General features: G+C 44.0%; 1 long non-coding RNA gene across 2 annotated transcripts in view; it reads left to right on the top strand.

The window, feature by feature from the left end:
• The first annotated feature begins 4,571 nt into the window (after window positions 1-4,571).
• Window positions 4,572-17,561, top strand: part of LOC144891178 (uncharacterized) — a 75,370-nt gene continuing 62,380 nt past the window's right edge. The window contains exon 1 of one of the 2 annotated variants that reach the window (XR_013622767.1): window positions 4,572-4,663. This is a non-coding gene — a long non-coding RNA (uncharacterized LOC144891178). The remainder of the gene's footprint in view (window positions 4,664-17,561) is intronic. The other variant, XR_013622768.1, reaches the window with a different exon arrangement.

The following is a 17,561-nucleotide window of genomic DNA, read 5'->3' as shown; positions in this document are numbered from 1 at the left end:
TGCAAAGCTCTTCCATGCATTCAGCGGATGCGACTCGACAAGTGCCTTCGTTGGAAGAGGAAAGGCTGTTGGGTTCAAACTCCTCAAGGATGACGCCACCTTCAGAAGCACTATGATGGATTTCGGTAGTACTTTTGATATGACCACACAACAGCTCACGGCAGGTGAAGGCGCCATCTGTAGACTGTACGGTGATAAGCGACAGACCCGTGTCAATGATGTCCGACATGCCATGTTTGAATGTCAGACAACTGACCCCAGCAGACTTCCGCCATGTCAAAATGTAGCTGAGAAACATCTCAGACGTGCTAACTTCCAAGCTGCCATTTGGAGCAGGTGCTTGCAGCGTTGCCCAGTGATTCCTTCTCCCCAAGGGCATGGATGGGATGTTATTGGTCATGAGATCAGCATACTGTGGATGGATGTAAGCCCTGCACCTATGTCAGTCCTGGAATGTATCAGCTGCAAATGCCAGAAATGCAGTGACATGAGGTGCTCCTGCCGACGCAACGGTCTAAGTTGCTCTCGGGCATGCACATGCAAGGATGGCATGTGTGAGAACAAGAAAGACACAGCTGGGGACGGAGAAAATCTAATGGAATCTGACGATGATTCAGACCAAGAATAGACAATAGTTTGACAACATCAGAACTATGAACATTGGGTATGTTATTGATATGTAATCAAATTAATTAAACACATTTGAATGTCCATATGTTAGTTTGTAATAATACGTTTATGCAAATTAATTCTTGTGATGTAAATTTTTTTCAAACAACGTTTCAATGTATCGCGAGCAAATGCCTTCTTTTCGGTAACTTACATTATGTTGCACATGTACTCAAATATATCTGGTGACTAGTTATTGTCAATTATAGTTATATAATACACCAATGGAGAGATCAATACATCACCATTATATTGATATATGCAAATGTGATGATATGTGTATATCAATAAAGTTATAGACCATAATATGACCATAGCCCCTTAATCTGGTGGCCCAAAAATGGCGCATGAAGCGACCGGACCCATAGTGTCTAAAGTTATCCGATTAAGGTCGTTTGGACACTTTGCCAGAGGGGTAATGTTTTGAAATTATCATCTTATATATCAAGGAACATAAAAAAATCATGAAGCGTAAGATGCCAGGGGGGTGCAGTAAATTTCAAAATTCGAAAATCAACCCCAGGTCTACAAATAAATTCCATATAAAATTTATATAGATGTTCTATTGAACTTGTCTATATAAATTATATAGTACTTTAAGACCCAAATTCTATAGGTGATAGGTCTCAGGGGCCTTGTGAAGCTCAGCCTCAGCTATCGAGACAGTGGTCTGTTAACTTATGTGCTGCCCAAAATAACTGTGTGGCATTCCCTCAAGCAGAGATTAATTCATGTCATCACAAATTTGTCTGAGTTCATTATTTACATTTTTAGATTTTCAATTCGAAACATTCGATTTTTGCAAAATGTTATCGTAGGAAAAACTTCCAGCTTTTAACAGAGGCTGAGTAACACGTAGTTTGCTGTGCTGGATCCATGGCCACTTGGGTATTGGAGGAAATGAGGCTGACGTGGACATTGCAGGCAATGAAACCCACGTGGAAATTGGAGACAATGAGGCCCACATGAACATTGGAGGAAATGAAGCCAATGTGGACATTGGAGACAATGAGGCCCACGTGGACATTGGAGAACATAAGACCCACGTGCAAATTGCAGGCAATGAGGGCCACGTGGACATTGGAGACAATGAGGCCCACATGGACATTGGAGGAAATGAAGCCAATGTGGACATTGGAGATAATGAGGCGCACGTGGACACTGGAGACAATGAGGTGCACGTGATCATTGGAGGAAATGAGACCCACGTGCAAATTGCAGGCAATGAGGGCCACGTGGACATTGGAGGAAATGAGGCCCATGTGGACATTGGAAGAAATGAAGCCACCGTGACAATTGGAGACAATAAGGCCACCATGACCATTGGAGACAACAACGCCCACGTGGACATTGGAGACAATGAATACCACGTGGACATTGGAGACATTGAGGCGCACGTGGGTATTGAAGTAAATGAGGGAGATGTGGGTGTTGGAGGAAATGAAGCCCACATGGACATTAGAGACTAATCATTTCGTCCTTGTCACATATACTACCTCTTTGCCAAATTTCGTCCGAATCCGTCCACAACTTTTTGAGATATCTTGTTCACAAACAAACAAACAAGAAGACGTCATGCAGAGCACGATACTTGCAAAATCAACCCCCCCTCCCCCCCCCCTAAATCCCGGAAAAAGGTTGCAATTGATCCAGCAAATTGTCCATTTCACCAAGATCAAAATTGACGATCTTGATCAAAGCTCGGGTCAATAGGATGAAAAGTGATGATTTTTAGATGAAAATTGATTTTAGAAGTTTTACCTGGAGTGGACCTTTGACCTTTTAACCTCAAAAATAGTTGGTTTCCCAATTCAATGTGCACAATGCAAATGATGTAAAATTTTCAAGACAATCGGATGAAAATTGATGATTTTGGAAGTTTGACCTTGAATTGACCTTTGACCTTTTAACCTCGAAAATAGTTGGTTTCCCAATTTAGTGACTCAATATACAAATGCTGTTCAATTTTCAAGTCAATCGGATGAAAAATGGCGATTTTTGAAATATGACATCTTGCAGATGACCTTTCACCTCAAAATCCTTAGGCTTCTCAATTGTGATGACCTCTACAACTTGGTGAAGTTTCATGACAATCGGTTTCGAATTGTAACCTGTCGGCAGGTGACAAACAAACAGACCTGAGACAGACAGAATTACCAAACGCAACTGACCAATGTACTTCAAAAACGATTCGATTTTAACAAGAAATACAAGCAAGTAACAAGTAAAGAAATTTAAGCAAGTAACAAGAAATATGTCGCGCGTAGCACGATACTTGTGAAATCCATAAAATAAGTTGTTGGCCAATGATGACCTCAAAAATAATTAGTGGTTGAATTCAGTGACCTGGAATGCAAATCCTCTTAAAATTTCTAGTCAATCATATGAAAATTGAGGATTTTAGAAATCTGTCCTATGTTGACCTTTTGGCCTATATTGACCTCAAAATAGTTGGGGTTGAATTCAGTGCCCAGATATGCAAATACTCTTCAATTTCAAGTTAATAAGACGAAAATTGAGGATCTTACAAAATTTGGCCTATGTTGACCTCAGCAATACTTGGTGGTTGAATTTAGTGTCCAGAAATGCAAATCCTCAACAAATTTCAAATAAACTATATGAAAATTGAGGGTTTTACAAATTGGGCACATGTTGACCTTTTGGCCGATGTTGACCTCAGCAATACTTGGTGGTTGAATTTAGTGTCCAGAAATGCAAATCCTCAACAAATTTCAAATAAACCAAATGAAAATTGAGGGTTTTACAAATTGGGCACATGTTGACCTTTTGGCCTATGTTGACCTCAAAAATAGTTGGTGGTTGAATTCAGTGACCAGATATGCAAATCCTCTTAAAATTCCAAGTCAATCGGATAATCATTGAAGATTTTAGAAATCTGGCCTATGTTGACCTTTTGGCCGAGGTTGACCTCAAAAATACTTGGTGATTGAATTCAGTGACCAGATATGCAAATCCTCTTAAAATTCCAAGTCAATCGGATGAAAATTGAGGGTTTTACAAAATTTCACACAAAGTTGGTGACCTTTGGCCTATGTTGACCTATTGACCTTTTGAACCCAAAAACAATAGGCTTCATACTTCCTGCCATTTGGTGAAGTTTCGTGAAGATCGGTTGAAAATTGTGACCAGTCGGCGACTGGCATACAAACTGCCAAACGGACAGACAGACATACAGACAGACAGACAGAATAACGCACAAGACCAAACAATATACTGTACTTGGAAAAATGTTCGATTTTCGCAAGTTACAAACAAACGGATTCAATGCAATACTCTCTCCTCTCGTGAGGGTGGAAAAGTACAAAGTGCACCCTGCAGTCGGATCCTCTCTCTCATTTCCTCCACTCTGCGGAAGAGAGCAGGTAATCCTTTGGAGACTCAGATTCGGACATTGTGCTATGAACTCCTATTTAGCTCGGAAAGGGGTCACCTGATGGGTTTCTCCAAGCGGTGGAAGATTCCCGAAGGTTTCACACACCTGGTCTCACAATGTCCTCTGCACAGGGAACCCAGATCGCGCCTTTTCCAATGTGCCCGAGAAATGGCGATGACATGGTCAGACTTACCGGATACACTTTACCGAATGAACCAAAAGCACCCACGACGCACCAAATCATTTAAAAATATTATTGATAAAATAATCGGGGCGAACAATATGAAGCCGCCAGTATTTATTTTCTCTGTTGAGGTGTTTAGGTGCGTGGTTTATATAGAGCGTCGTGGCTCTCAAAAGGCCATTAAACACAAAAGAAGAAGGAGAAGGGAGAAGGTGAAGAGAAAGAAGAAGAAAAAGAAGAGAAAGCAGAAGAAGAAAAAAGCAGAGGAATAATATGAAACGGCCGAAGAGGAAGATTCACAGTCAACCGCACCAGAAAAGGAGCAGAGGGTGAAGAAGAAGCCCTTTATTTCCACTGCACGTGTGAGGTATCCCATCGGAGCTGCTGAAAGAACGAGAGCGACCACTGTGAAACCGGTATGGACCTAATTTGCATTGTATATTTCTTTATAAACCGAGCTGGAAGGATTACGAGTTAAACCGACCGATGAGAATTAGCTGTAAAATCGAGCTGTGAGGGATTATCTGTTAAATCGAGCTGTGATGGATTATCTGTTAAATCGAGCTGTGAGAGATTAGCTGTCAAACCGAGCTGTGAGAGATTATCTGTTAAATCGAGCTGTGATGGATTATCTGTCAAACCGAGCTGTGATGGATTATCTGTCAAACCGAGCTGTGAGAGATTAGCTGTCAAACCGAGCTGTGAGAGATTCTCTGTTAAATCGAGCTGTGATGGATTATCTGTCAAACCGAGCTGTGAGGGATTAGCTGTCAAACCGAGCTGTGAGAGATTAGCTGTCAAACCGAGCTGTGAGAGATAAGCTGTCAAATCGAGCTGTGATGGATTATCTGTCAAACCGAGCTGTGAGGGATTATCTGTCAAATCGAGCTGTGATGGATTATCTGTCAAACCGAGCTGTGAGAGATTAGCTGTCAAATCGAGCTGTGATGGATTATCTGTCAAACCGAGCTGTGAGGGATTATCTGTCAAATCGAGCTGTGATGGATTATCTGTCAAACCGAGCTGTGAGGGATTATCTGTCAAACCGAGCTGTGAGGGATTATCTGTTAAACCGAGCTGTGAGGGATTATCTGTCAAATCGAGCTGTGAGGGATTATCTGTCAAATCGAGCTGTGAGGGATTATCTGTCAAATCGAGCTGTGAGGGATTATCTGTCAAATCGAGCTGTGATGGATTATCTGTCAAATCGAGCTGTGATGGATTATCTGTCAAATCGAGCTGTGAGGGATTATCTGTCAAATCGAGCTGTGAGGGATTATCTGTCAAATCGAGCTGTGAGGGATTATCTGTCAAATCGAGCTGTGATGGATTGTCTGTCAAATCGAGCTGTGATGGATTATCTGTCAAACCGAGCTGTGAGGGATTAGCTGTCAAATCGAGCTGTGATGGATTATCTGTCAAACCGAGCTGTGAGAGATTAGCTGTCAAATCGAGCTGTGATGGATTATCTGTCAAACCGAGCTGTGAGGGATTATCTGTCAAATCGAGCTGTGATGGATTATCTGTCAAACCGAGCTGTGAGGGATTAGCTGTCAAATCGAGCTGTGATGGATTAATCTGTCAAACCGAGCTGTGAGAGATTAGCTGTCAAATCGAGCTGTGAGGGATTATCTGTCAAATCGAGCTGTGATGGATTATCTGTCAAACCGAGCTGTGAGAGATTAGCTGTCAAATCGAGCTGTGATGGATTATCTGTCAAACCGAGCTGTGAGGGATTATCTGTTAAACCGAGCTGTGAGAGATTAGCTGTCAAATCGAGCTGTGATGGATTATCTGTCAAACCGAGCTGTGAGAGATTAGCTGTCAAATCGAGCTGTGAGGGATTATCTGTCAAACCGAGCTGTGAGGGATTAGCTGTCAAATCGAGCTGTGATGGATTATCTGTCAAATCGAGCTGTGAGGGATTATCTGTCAAATCGAGCTGTGAGGGATTATCTGTCAAATCGAGCTGTGAGGGATTAGCTGTCAAATCGAGCTGTGATGGATTAATCTGTCAAACCGAGCTGTGAGGGATTAGCTGTCAAATCGAGCTGTGATGGATTATCTGTCAAACCGAGCTGTGAGAGATTAGCTGTCAAATCGAGCTGTGATGGATTATCTGTCAAACCGAGCTGTGAGGGATTATCTGTCAAATCGAGCTGTGATGGATTATCTGTCAAACCGAGCTGTGAGGGATTAGCTGTCAAATCGAGCTGTGATGGATTATCTGTCAAACCGAGCTGTGAGGGATTATCTGTCAAACCGAGCTGTGAGGGATTAGCTGTCAAACCGAGCTGTGAGGGATTATCTGTCAAACCGAGCTGTGAGGGATTATCTGTCAAACCGAGCTGTGAGGGATTAGCTGTCAAATCGAGCTGTGATGGATTATCTGTCAAACCGAGCTGTGAGGGATTATCTGTCAAACCGAGCTGTGATGGATTATCTGTCAAACCGAGCTGTGAGGGATTATCTGTCAAACCGAGCTGTGAGGGATTATCTGTCAAACCGAGCTGTGAGGGATTAGCTGTCAAATCGAGCTGTGATGGATTATCTGTCAAACCGAGCTGTGAGGGATTATCTGTCAAATCGAGCTGTGATGGATTATCTGTCAAACCGAGCTGTGAGGGATTAGCTGTCAAATCGAGCTGTGATGGATTATCTGTCAAACCGAGCTGTGAGGGATTATCTGTTAAACCGAGCTGTGAGGGATTAGCTGTCAAATCGAGCTGTGAGGGATTATCTGTTAAACCGAGCTGTGAGGGATTATCTGTTAAATCGAGCTGTGATGGATTATCTGTCAAACCGAGCTGTGAGGGATTAGCTGTCAAATCGAGCTGTGAGGGATTATCTGTCAAACCGAGCTGTGAGGGATTAGCTGTCAAATCGAGCTGTGATGGATTATCTGTCAAACCGAGCTGTGAGGGATTATCTGTTAAATCGAGCTGTGATGGATTATCTGTCAAACCGAGCTGTGAGGGATTAGCTGTCAAACCGAGCTGTGAGGGATTATCTGTTAAACCGAGCTGTGAGGGATTATCTGTTAAATCGAGCTGTGATGGATTATCTGTCAAACCGAGCTGTGAGGGATTAGCTGTCAAATCGAGCTGTGAGGGATTAGCTGTCAAATCGAGCTGTGAGGGATTAGCTGTCAAATCGAGCTGTGAGGGATTATCTGTCAAACCGAGCTGTGAGGGATTATCTGTTAAATCGAGCTGTGATGGATTATCTGTCAAACCGAGCTGTGAGGGATTAGCTGTCAAACCGAGCTGTGATGGATTATCTGTCAAACCGAGCTGTGAGGGATTAGCTGTCAAATCGAGCTGTGATGGATTATCTGTCAAACCGAGCTGTGAGGGATTAGCTGTCAAACCGAGCTGTGAGGGATTATCTGTTAAACCGAGCTGTGAGGGATTATCTGTTAAATCGAGCTGTGATGGATTATCTGTCAAACGGAGCTGTGAGGGATTATCTGTTAAACCGAGCTGTGAGGGATTATCTGTTAAACCGAGCTGTGATGGATTATCTGTCAAACGGAGCTGTGAGGGATTATCTGTTAAACCGAGCTGTGGGGATTATCTGTTAAATCGAGCTGTGAGGGATTATCTGTTAAATCGAGCTGTGAGGGATTATCTGTCAAACCGAGCTGTGGGGGATTACCTGTCAAATCGAGCTGTGAGGGATTATCTGTCAAATCGAGCTGTGAGGGATTAGCTGTCAAATCGAGCTGTGAGGGATTATCTGTCAAACCGAGCTGTGGGGGATTACCTGTCAAATCGAGCTGTGAGGGATTAGCTGTCAAATCGAGCTGTGAGGGATTATCTGTCAAATCGAGCTGTGAGGGATTATCTGTTAAATCGAGCTGTGAGGGATTAGCTGTCAAACCGAGCTGTTAGGGATTATCTGTTAAACCGAGCTGTGGGGATTATCTGTTAAATCGAGCTGTGAGGGATTATCTGTCAAACCGAGCTGTGAGGGATTATCTGTTAAATCGAGCTGTGAGGGATTAGCTGTCAAACCGAGCTGTGAGGGATTATCTGTTAAATCGAGCTGTGAGGGATTAGCTGTCAAATCGAGCTGTGAGGGATTAGCTGTCAAATCGAGCTGTGAGGGATTATCTGTTAAACCGAGCTGTGGGGGATTAGCTGTCAAATCGAGCTGTGAGGGATTATCTGTTAAAACGAGCTGTGAGGGATTATCTGTTAAACCGAGCTGTGAGGGATTAGCTGTCAAATCGAGCTGTGAGGGATTATCTGTTAAAACGAGCTGTGAGGGATTATCTGTTAAAACGAGCTGTGAGGGATTATCTGTTAAACCGAGCTGTGAGGGATTATCTGTTAAACCGAGCTGTGAGGGATTATCTGTTAAACCGAGCTGTGAGGGATTATCTGTTAAACCGAGCTGTGAGGGATTATCTGTTAAAACGAGCTGTGAGGGATTATCTGTTAAACCGAGCTGTGAGGGATTATCTGTTAAACCGAGCTGTGAGGGATTATCTGTCAAACCGAGCTGTGAGGGATTATCTGTTAAATCGAGCTGTGAGGGATTAGCTGTCAAATCGAGCTGTGAGGGATTATCTGTTAAACCGAGCTGTGGGGATTATCTGTTAAATCGAGCTGTGAGGGATTATCTGTCAAACCGAGCTGTGAGGGATTATCTGTTAAATCGAGCTGTGAGGGATTAGCTGTCAAATCGAGCTGTGATGGATTATCTGTCAAACCGAGCTGTGAGGGATTATCTGTTAAATCGAGCTGTGAGGGATTAGCTGTCAAATCGAGCTGTGAGGGATTAGCTGTCAAATCGAGCTGTGAGGGATTATCTGTTAAACCGAGCTGTGGGGGATTAGCTGTCAAATCGAGCTGTGAGGGATTATCTGTCAAACCGAGCTGTGAGGGATTATCTGTTAAATCGAGCTGTGAGGGATTAGCTGTCAAATCGAGCTGTGAGGGATTAGCTGTCAAATCGAGCTGTGAGGGATTATCTGTTAAACCGAGCTGTGGGGGATTAGCTGTCAAATCGAGCTGTGATGGATTAGCTGTCAAACCGAGCTGTGAGGGATTATCTGTTAAATCGAGCTGTGAGGGATTAGCTGTCAAATCGAGCTGTGAGGGATTAGCTGTCAAATCGAGCTGTGAGGGATTATCTGTTAAACCGAGCTGTGGGGGATTAGCTGTCAAATCGAGCTGTGAGGGATTATCTGTCAAACCGAGCTGTGAGGGATTATCTGTCAAATCGAGCTGTGATGGATTATCTGTCAAACCGAGCTGTGAGGGATTATCTGTCAAATCGAGCTGTGAGGGATTATCTGTCAAATCGAGCTGTGAGGGATTATCTGTCAAATCGAGCTGTGAGGGATTATCTGTCAAATCGAGCTGTGATGGATTATCTGTCAAACCGAGCTGCGAGGGATCATCTGTCAAATCGAGCTGTGAGGGATTATCTGTTAAACCGAGCTGTGAGGGATTATCTGTCAAATCGAGCTGTGATGGATTATCTGTCAAATCGAGCTGTGAGGGATTATCTGTCAAATCGAGCTGTGATGGATTATCTGTCAAATCGAGCTGTGAGGGATTATCTGTTAAAACGAGCTGTGATGGATTTATCTGTCAAACCGAGCTGTGAGGGATTATCTGTCAAATCGAGCTGTGAGGGATTATCTGTTAAACCGAGCTGTGAGGGATTATCTGTTAAACCGAGCTGTGAGGGATTAGCTGTCAAATCGAGCTTTGATGGATTATCTGTCAAACCGAGCAGTAAGGGATTATCTGTTAAACCGAGCTGTGAGGGATTAGCTGTCAAATCGAGCTGTAAGGGATTAGCTGTCAAATCGAGCTTTGATGGATTATCTGTCAAACCGAGCTGTGAGGGATTATCTGTTAAACCGAGCTGTGAGGGATTAGCTGTCAAATCGAGCTGTAAGGGATTAGCTGTCAAATCGAGCTGTGATGGATTATCTGTTAAACCGAGCTGTGACGGATTAGCTGTCAAACCGAGCTGTGAGGGATTATCTATTAAACCGAGCTGTGATGGATTATCTGTCAAACGGAGCTGTGGGGATTATCTGTTAAATCGAGCTGTGATGGATTATCTGTCAAACCGAGCTGTGGGGATTATCTGTTAAATCGAGCTGTGATGGATTATCTGTCAAACCGAGCTGTGGGGATTATCTGTCAAACCGAGCTGTGAGGGATTAGCTGTCAAACCGAGCTGTGAGGGATTATCTGTCAAACCGAGCTGTGAGGGATTAGCTGTCAAATCGAGCTGTGATGGATTATCTGTCAAACCGAGCTGTGAGGGATTATCTGTTAAATCGAGCTGTGATGGATTATCTGTCAAACCGAGCTGTGAGGGATTAGCTGTCAAACCGAGCTGTGAGGGATTATCTGTTAAACCGAGCTGTGAGGGATTATCTGTTAAATCGAGCTGTGATGGATTATCTGTCAAACCGAGCTGTGAGGGATTAGCTGTCAAATCGAGCTGTGAGGGATTATCTGTCAAACCGAGCTGTGAGGGATTAGCTGTCAAATCGAGCTGTGATGGATTATCTGTCAAACCGAGCTGTGAGGGATTATCTGTTAAATCGAGCTGTGATGGATTATCTGTCAAACCGAGCTGTGAGGGATTAGCTGTCAAACCGAGCTGTGAGGGATTATCTGTTAAACCGAGCTGTGAGGGATTATCTGTTAAATCGAGCTGTGATGGATTATCTGTCAAACCGAGCTGTGAGGGATTAGCTGTCAAATCGAGCTGTGAGGGATTAGCTGTCAAATCGAGCTGTGAGGGATTAGCTGTCAAATCGAGCTGTGAGGGATTATCTGTCAAACCGAGCTGTGAGGGATTATCTGTTAAATCGAGCTGTGATGGATTATCTGTCAAACCGAGCTGTGAGGGATTAGCTGTCAAACCGAGCTGTGAGGGATTATCTGTTAAACCGAGCTGTGAGGGATTATCTGTTAAATCGAGCTGTGATGGATTATCTGTCAAACCGAGCTGTGAGGGATTAGCTGTCAAATCGAGCTGTGAGGGATTAGCTGTCAAACCGAGCTGTGATGGATTATCTGTCAAACCGAGCTGTGAGGGATTAGCTGTCAAACCGAGCTGTGGGGATTATCTGTTAAATCGAGCTGTGATGGATTATCTGTCAAACGGAGCTGTGAGGGATTATCTGTTAAACCGAGCTGTGGGGATTATCTGTTAAATCGAGTTGTGAGGGATTATCTGTTAAATCGAGCTGTGAGGGATTATCTGTTAAATCGAGCTGTGAGGGATTAGCTGTCAAACCGAGCTGTGAGGGATTATCTGTTAAATCGAGCTGTGAGGGATTAGCTGTCAAATCGAGCTGTGAGGGATTATCTGTTAAACCGAGCTGTGGGGGATTAGCTGTCAAATCGAGCTGTGAGGGATTATCTGTTAAAACGAGCTGTGAGGGATTATCTGTTAAACCGAGCTGTGAGGGATTAGCTGTCAAATCGAGCTGTGAGGGATTATCTGTTAAAACGAGCTGTGAGGGATTATCTGTTAAAACGAGCTGTGAGGGATTATCTGTTAAACCGAGCTGTGAGGGATTATCTGTTAAACCGAGCTGTGAGGGATTATCTGTTAAACCGAGCTGTGAGGGATTATCTGTTAAACCGAGCTGTGATGGATTATCTGTTAAACCGAGCTGTGAGGGATTATCTGTTAAACCGAGCTGTGAGGGATTATCTGTTAAACCGAGCTGTGAGGGATTATCTGTTAAAACGAGCTGTGAGGGATTATCTGTTAAACCGAGCTGTGAGGGATTATCTGTTAAATCGAGCTGTGAGGGATTATCTGTCAAACCGAGCTGTGAGGGATTATCTGTTAAATCGAGCTGTGAGGGATTAGCTGTCAAATCGAGCTGTGAGGGATTATCTGTTAAACCGAGCTGTGGGGATTATCTGTTAAATCGAGCTGTGAGGGATTATCTGTCAAACCGAGCTGTGAGGGATTATCTGTTAAATCGAGCTGTGAGGGATTAGCTGTCAAACCGAGCTGTGAGGGATTATCTGTTAAATCGAGCTGTGAGGGATTAGCTGTCAAATCGAGCTGTGAGGGATTAGCTGTCAAATCGAGCTGTGAGGGATTATCTGTTAAACCGAGCTGTGGGGGATTAGCTGTCAAATCGAGCTGTGAGGGATTATCTGTTAAAACGAGCTGTGAGGGATTATCTGTTAAACCGAGCTGTGAGGGATTAGCTGTCAAATCGAGCTGTGAGGGATTATCTGTTAAAACGAGCTGTGAGGGATTATCTGTTAAAACGAGCTGTGAGGGATTATCTGTTAAACCGAGCTGTGAGGGATTATCTGTTAAACCGAGCTGTGAGGGATTATCTGTTAAATCGAGCTGTGATGGATTATCTGTTAAACCGAGCTGTGAGGGATTATCTGTTAAATCGAGCTGTGAGGGATTATCTGTTAAATCGAGCTGTGAGGGATTATCTGTCAAACCGAGCTGCGGTGGATTATCTGTTAAACCGAGCTGTGATGGATTATCTGTCAAACCGAGCTGTGATGGATTAGCTGTCAAACCGAGCTGTGAGGGATTATCTGTTAAACCGAGCTGTGTTGTTTATCTGTTAAACCGAGCTGTGTTGTTTATCTGTTAAACCGAGCTGCGGCGGATTATCTGTTAAACCGAGCTGTGAGGGATTATCTGTTAAACCGAGCTGTGAGGGATTATCTGTTAAACCGAGCTGTGAGGGATTATCTGTTAAACCGAGCTGTGAGGGATTATCTGTTAAACCGAGCTGTGAGGGATTATCTCTTAAAACGAGCTGTGAGGGATTATCTGTTAAACCGAGCTGTGAGGGATTATCTGTTAAACCGAGCTGTGATGGATTAGCTGTTAAACCGAGCTGTGAGGGATTATCTGTCAAACCGAGCTGTGATGGATTATCTGTCAAACCGAGCTGTGATGGATTAGCTGTTAAACCGAGCTGTGATGGATTATCTGTCAAACCGAGCTGTGATGGATTATCTGTCAAACCGAGCTGTAATGGATTATCTGTTAAAACGAGCTGTGATGGATTAGCTGTTAAACCGAGCTGTGATGGATTAGCTGTTAAACCGAGCTGTGATGGATTATCTGTCAAACCGAGCTGTGAGGGATTATCTGTCAAACCGAGCTGTGAGGGATTATCTTTCAAACCGAGCTGTGTTGTTTATCTGTTAAACCGAGCTGTGATGGATTAGCTGTCAAACCGAGCTGTGAGGGATTATCTGTCAAACCGAGCTGTGATGGATTATCTGTCAAACCGAGCTGTGATGGATTAGCTGTCAAACCGAGCTGTGAGTGATTATCTGTTAAACCGAGCTGTGAGGGATTATCTGTTAAACCGAGCTGTGATGGATTAGCTGTTAAACGGAGCTGTGAGGGATTATCTGTCAAACCGAGCTGTGATGGATTATCTGTCAAACCGAGCTGTGATGGATTAGCTGTTAAACCGAGCTGTGATGGATTATCTGTCAAACCGAGCTGTGATGGATTATCTGTCAAACCGAGCTGTGATGGATTATCTGTTAAAACGAGTTGTGATGGATTAGCTGTTAAACCGAGCTGTGATGGATTAGCTGTTAAACCGAGCTGTGGGGGATTATCTGTCAAACCGAGCTGTGAGGGATTATCTGTCAAACCGAGCTGTGTTGTTTATCTGTTAAACCGAGCTGTGGTGGATTAGCTGTTAAACCGAGCTGTGATGGATTAGCTGTTAAACCGAGCTGTGAGGGATTATCTGTTAAACCGAGCTGTGTTGTTTATCTGTTAAACCGAGCTGTGAGGGATTATCTGTTAAACCAAGCTGTGAGGGATTATCTATCAAACCGAGCTGTGATGGATTAGCTGTTAAACCGAGCTGTGAGGGATTATCTGTTAAACCGAGCTGTGAGGGATTACCTGTTAAACCTAGCTGAGGGATTATCTGTTAAACCGAGCTGTGGGGGATTATCTGTTAAACCGAGCTGTGAGGGATTATCTGTTAAACCGAGCTCTGTTGTTTATCTGTTAAACCGAGCTGTGGGGGATTATATGTTAAACCGAGCTGTGAGGGATTATCTGTTAAACCGAGCTGTGAGGGATTATTTGTTAAACCGAGCTGTGGGGGATTATCTGTTAAACCGAGCTGTGAGTGATTATCTGTTAAACCGAGCTGTGAGGGATTATCTGTTAAACCGAGCTGTGAGGGATTATCTGTTAAACCGAGCTGTGTTGTTTATCTGTTAAACCGAGCTGTGAGGGATTATCTGTTAAACCGAGCTGTGAGGGATTATCTGTTAAACCGAGCTGTGAGGGATTATCTGTTAAACCGAGCTGTGGGGGATTATCTGTTAAACCGAGCTGTGGGGGATTATCTGTTAAACCGAGCTGTGGGGGATTATCTGTTAAACCGAGCTGTGGGGGATTATCTGTTAAACCGAGCTGTGCGTGATTATCTGTTAAACCGAGCTGTGGGGGATTATCTGTTAAACCGAGCTGTGGGGGATTATCTGTTAAACCGAGCTGTGGGGGATTATCTGTTAAACCGAGCTGTGGGGGATTATCTGTTAAACCGAGCTGTGGGGGATTATCTGTTAAACCGAGCTGTGAGGGATTAGCTGTTAAACCGAGCTGTGGGGGATTATCTGTTAAACCGAGCTGTGAGGGATTAGCTGTTAAACCGAGCTGTGGGGGATTATCTGTTAAACCGAGCTGTGGGGGATTATCTGTTAAACCGAGCTTTGGGGGATTATCTGTTAAACCGAGCTTTGGGGGATTATCTGTTAAACCGAGCTGTGGGGGATTATCTGTTAAACCGAGCTGTGGGGGATTATCTGATAAACCGAGCTGTGGGGGATTATCTGTTAAACCGAGCTGTGGGGGATTATCTGTTAAACCGAGCTGTGGGGGATTATCTGTTAAACCGAGCTGTGGGGGATTATCTGTTAAACCGAGCTGTGGGGGATTATCTGTTAAACCGAGCTGTGGGGGATTATCTGTTAAACCGAGCTGTGGGGGATTATCTGTTAAACCGAGCTGTGGGGGATTATTTGTTAAACCGAGCTTTGGGGGATTATCTGTTAAACCGAGCTGTGGGGGATTATCTGTTAAACCGAGCTATGAGTGATTATCTGTTAAATCGAGCTGTGAGGGATTATCTGTTAAACCGAGCTGTGGGGGATTATCTGTTAAACCGAGCTGTGGGGGATTATCTGTTAAACCGAGCTGTGAGGGGTTAGCTGTTAAACCGAGCTGTGGGGGATTATCTGTTAAACAGAGCTGTGGGGGATTATCTGTTAAACCGAGCTGTGGGGGATTATCTGTTAAACCGAGCTTTGGGGGATTATCTGTTAAACCGAGCTTTGGGGGATTATCTGTTAAACCGAGCTGTGGGGGATTATCTGTTAAACCGAGCTGTGGGGGATTATCTGATAAACCGAGCTGTGGGGGATTATCTGTTAAACCGAGCTGTGGGGGATTATCTGTTAAACCGAGCTGTGGGGGATTATCTGTTAAACCGAGCTGTGGGGGATTATCTGTTAAACCGAGCTGTGGGGGATTATCTGTTAAACCGAGCTGTGGGGGATTATCTGTTAAACCGAGCTGTGGGGGATTATCTGTTAAACCGAGCTGTGGGGGATTATCTGTTAAACCGAGCTGTGGGGGATTATTTGTTAAACCGAGCTTTGGGGGATTATCTGTTAAACCGAGCTGTGGGGGATTATCTGTTAAACCGAGCTATGAGTGATTATCTGTTAAATCGAGCTGTGGGGGATTATCTGTTAAACCGAGCTGTGGGGGATTATCTGTTAAACCGAGCTGTGGGGGATTATCTGTTAAACCGAGCTGTGGGGGATTATCTGATAAACCGAGCTGTGGGGGATTATCTGTTAAACCGAGCTGTGAGTGATTATCTGTTAAATCGAGCTGTGGGGGATTATCTGTTAAACCGAGCTGTGAGTGATTATCTGTTAAACCGAGCTGTGGGGGATTATCTGTTAAACCGAGCTGTGGGGGATTATCTGTTAAACCGAGCTGTGAGTGATTATCTGTTAAACCGAGCTGTGGGGGATTATCTGTTAAACCGAGCTGTGAGTGATTATCTGTTAAACCGAGCTGTGAGTGATTATCTGTTAAACCGAGCTGTGGGGGATTATCTGTTAAACCGAGCTGTGAGTGATTATCTGTTAAACCGAGCTGTGGGGGCTTATCTGTTAAACCGAGCTGTGGGGGATTATCTGTTAAACCGAGCTGTGGGGGATTATCTGTTTAACCGAGCTGTGTTGTTTATCTGTTAAACCGAGCTGTGTTGTTTATCTGTTAAACCGAGCTGTGTTGTTTATCTGTTAAACCGAGCTGTGTTGTTTATGTGTTAAACCGAGCTGTGTTGTTTATGTGTTAAACCGAGCTGTGTTGTTTATGTGTTAAACCGAGCTGTGGGGGATTATCTGTTAAACCGAGCTGTGTTGTTTATCTGTTAAACCGAGCTGTGAGGGATTATCTGTCAAACCGAGCTGTGAGGGATTATCTGTTAAACCGAGCTGTGAGGGATTATCTGTAAAACCGAGCTGTGAGGGATTATCTGTTAAACCGAGCTGTGATGGATTATCTGTTAAACCGAGCTGTGAGGGATTATCTGTTAAACCGAGCTGTGTTGTTTATCTGTTAAACCGAGCTGTGTTGTTTATGTGTTAAACCGAGCTGTGTTGTTTATGTGTTAAACCGAGCTGTGTTGTTTATGTGTTAAACCGAGCTGTGAGGGATTATCTGTTAAACCGAGCTGTGGGGGATTATCTGTTAAACCGAGCTGTGAGGGATTATCTGTTGAACCGAGCTGTGTTGTTTATCTGTTAAACCGAGCTGTGAGGGATTATCTGTTAAACCGAGCTGTGATGGATTATCTGTCAAACCGAGCTGTGAGGGATTAGCTGTCAAATCGAGCTGTGAGGGATTATCTGTCAAACCGAGCTGTGAGGGATTAGCTGTCAAATCGAGCTGTGATGGATTATCTGTCAAACCGAGCTGTGAGGGATTATCTGTTAAATCGAGCTGTGATGGATTATCTGTCAAACCGAGCTGTGAGGGATTAGCTGTCAAACCGAGCTGTGAGGGATTATCTGTTAAACCGAGCTGTGAGGGATTATCTGTTAAATCGAGCTGTGATGGATTATCTGTCAAACCGAGCTGTGAGGGATTAGCTGTCAAATCGAGCTGTGAGGGATTAGCTGTCAAATCGAGCTGTGAGGGATTAGCTGTCAAATCGAGCTGTGAGGGATTATCTGTCAAACCGAGCTGTGAGGGATTATCTGTTAAATCGAGCTGTGA

The sequence above is a fragment of the Myxine glutinosa genome, chromosome 3 (genome assembly GCF_964187855.1).
Source record: "Myxine glutinosa chromosome 3, kmMyxGlut1.1, whole genome shotgun sequence".
Classification (NCBI taxonomy): Eukaryota; Metazoa; Chordata; class Myxini; order Myxiniformes; family Myxinidae; genus Myxine; species Myxine glutinosa.
The sequence above is the reverse complement of the archived record's forward strand: the minus strand, read 5'-3'. Positions and strand labels throughout refer to the sequence as shown.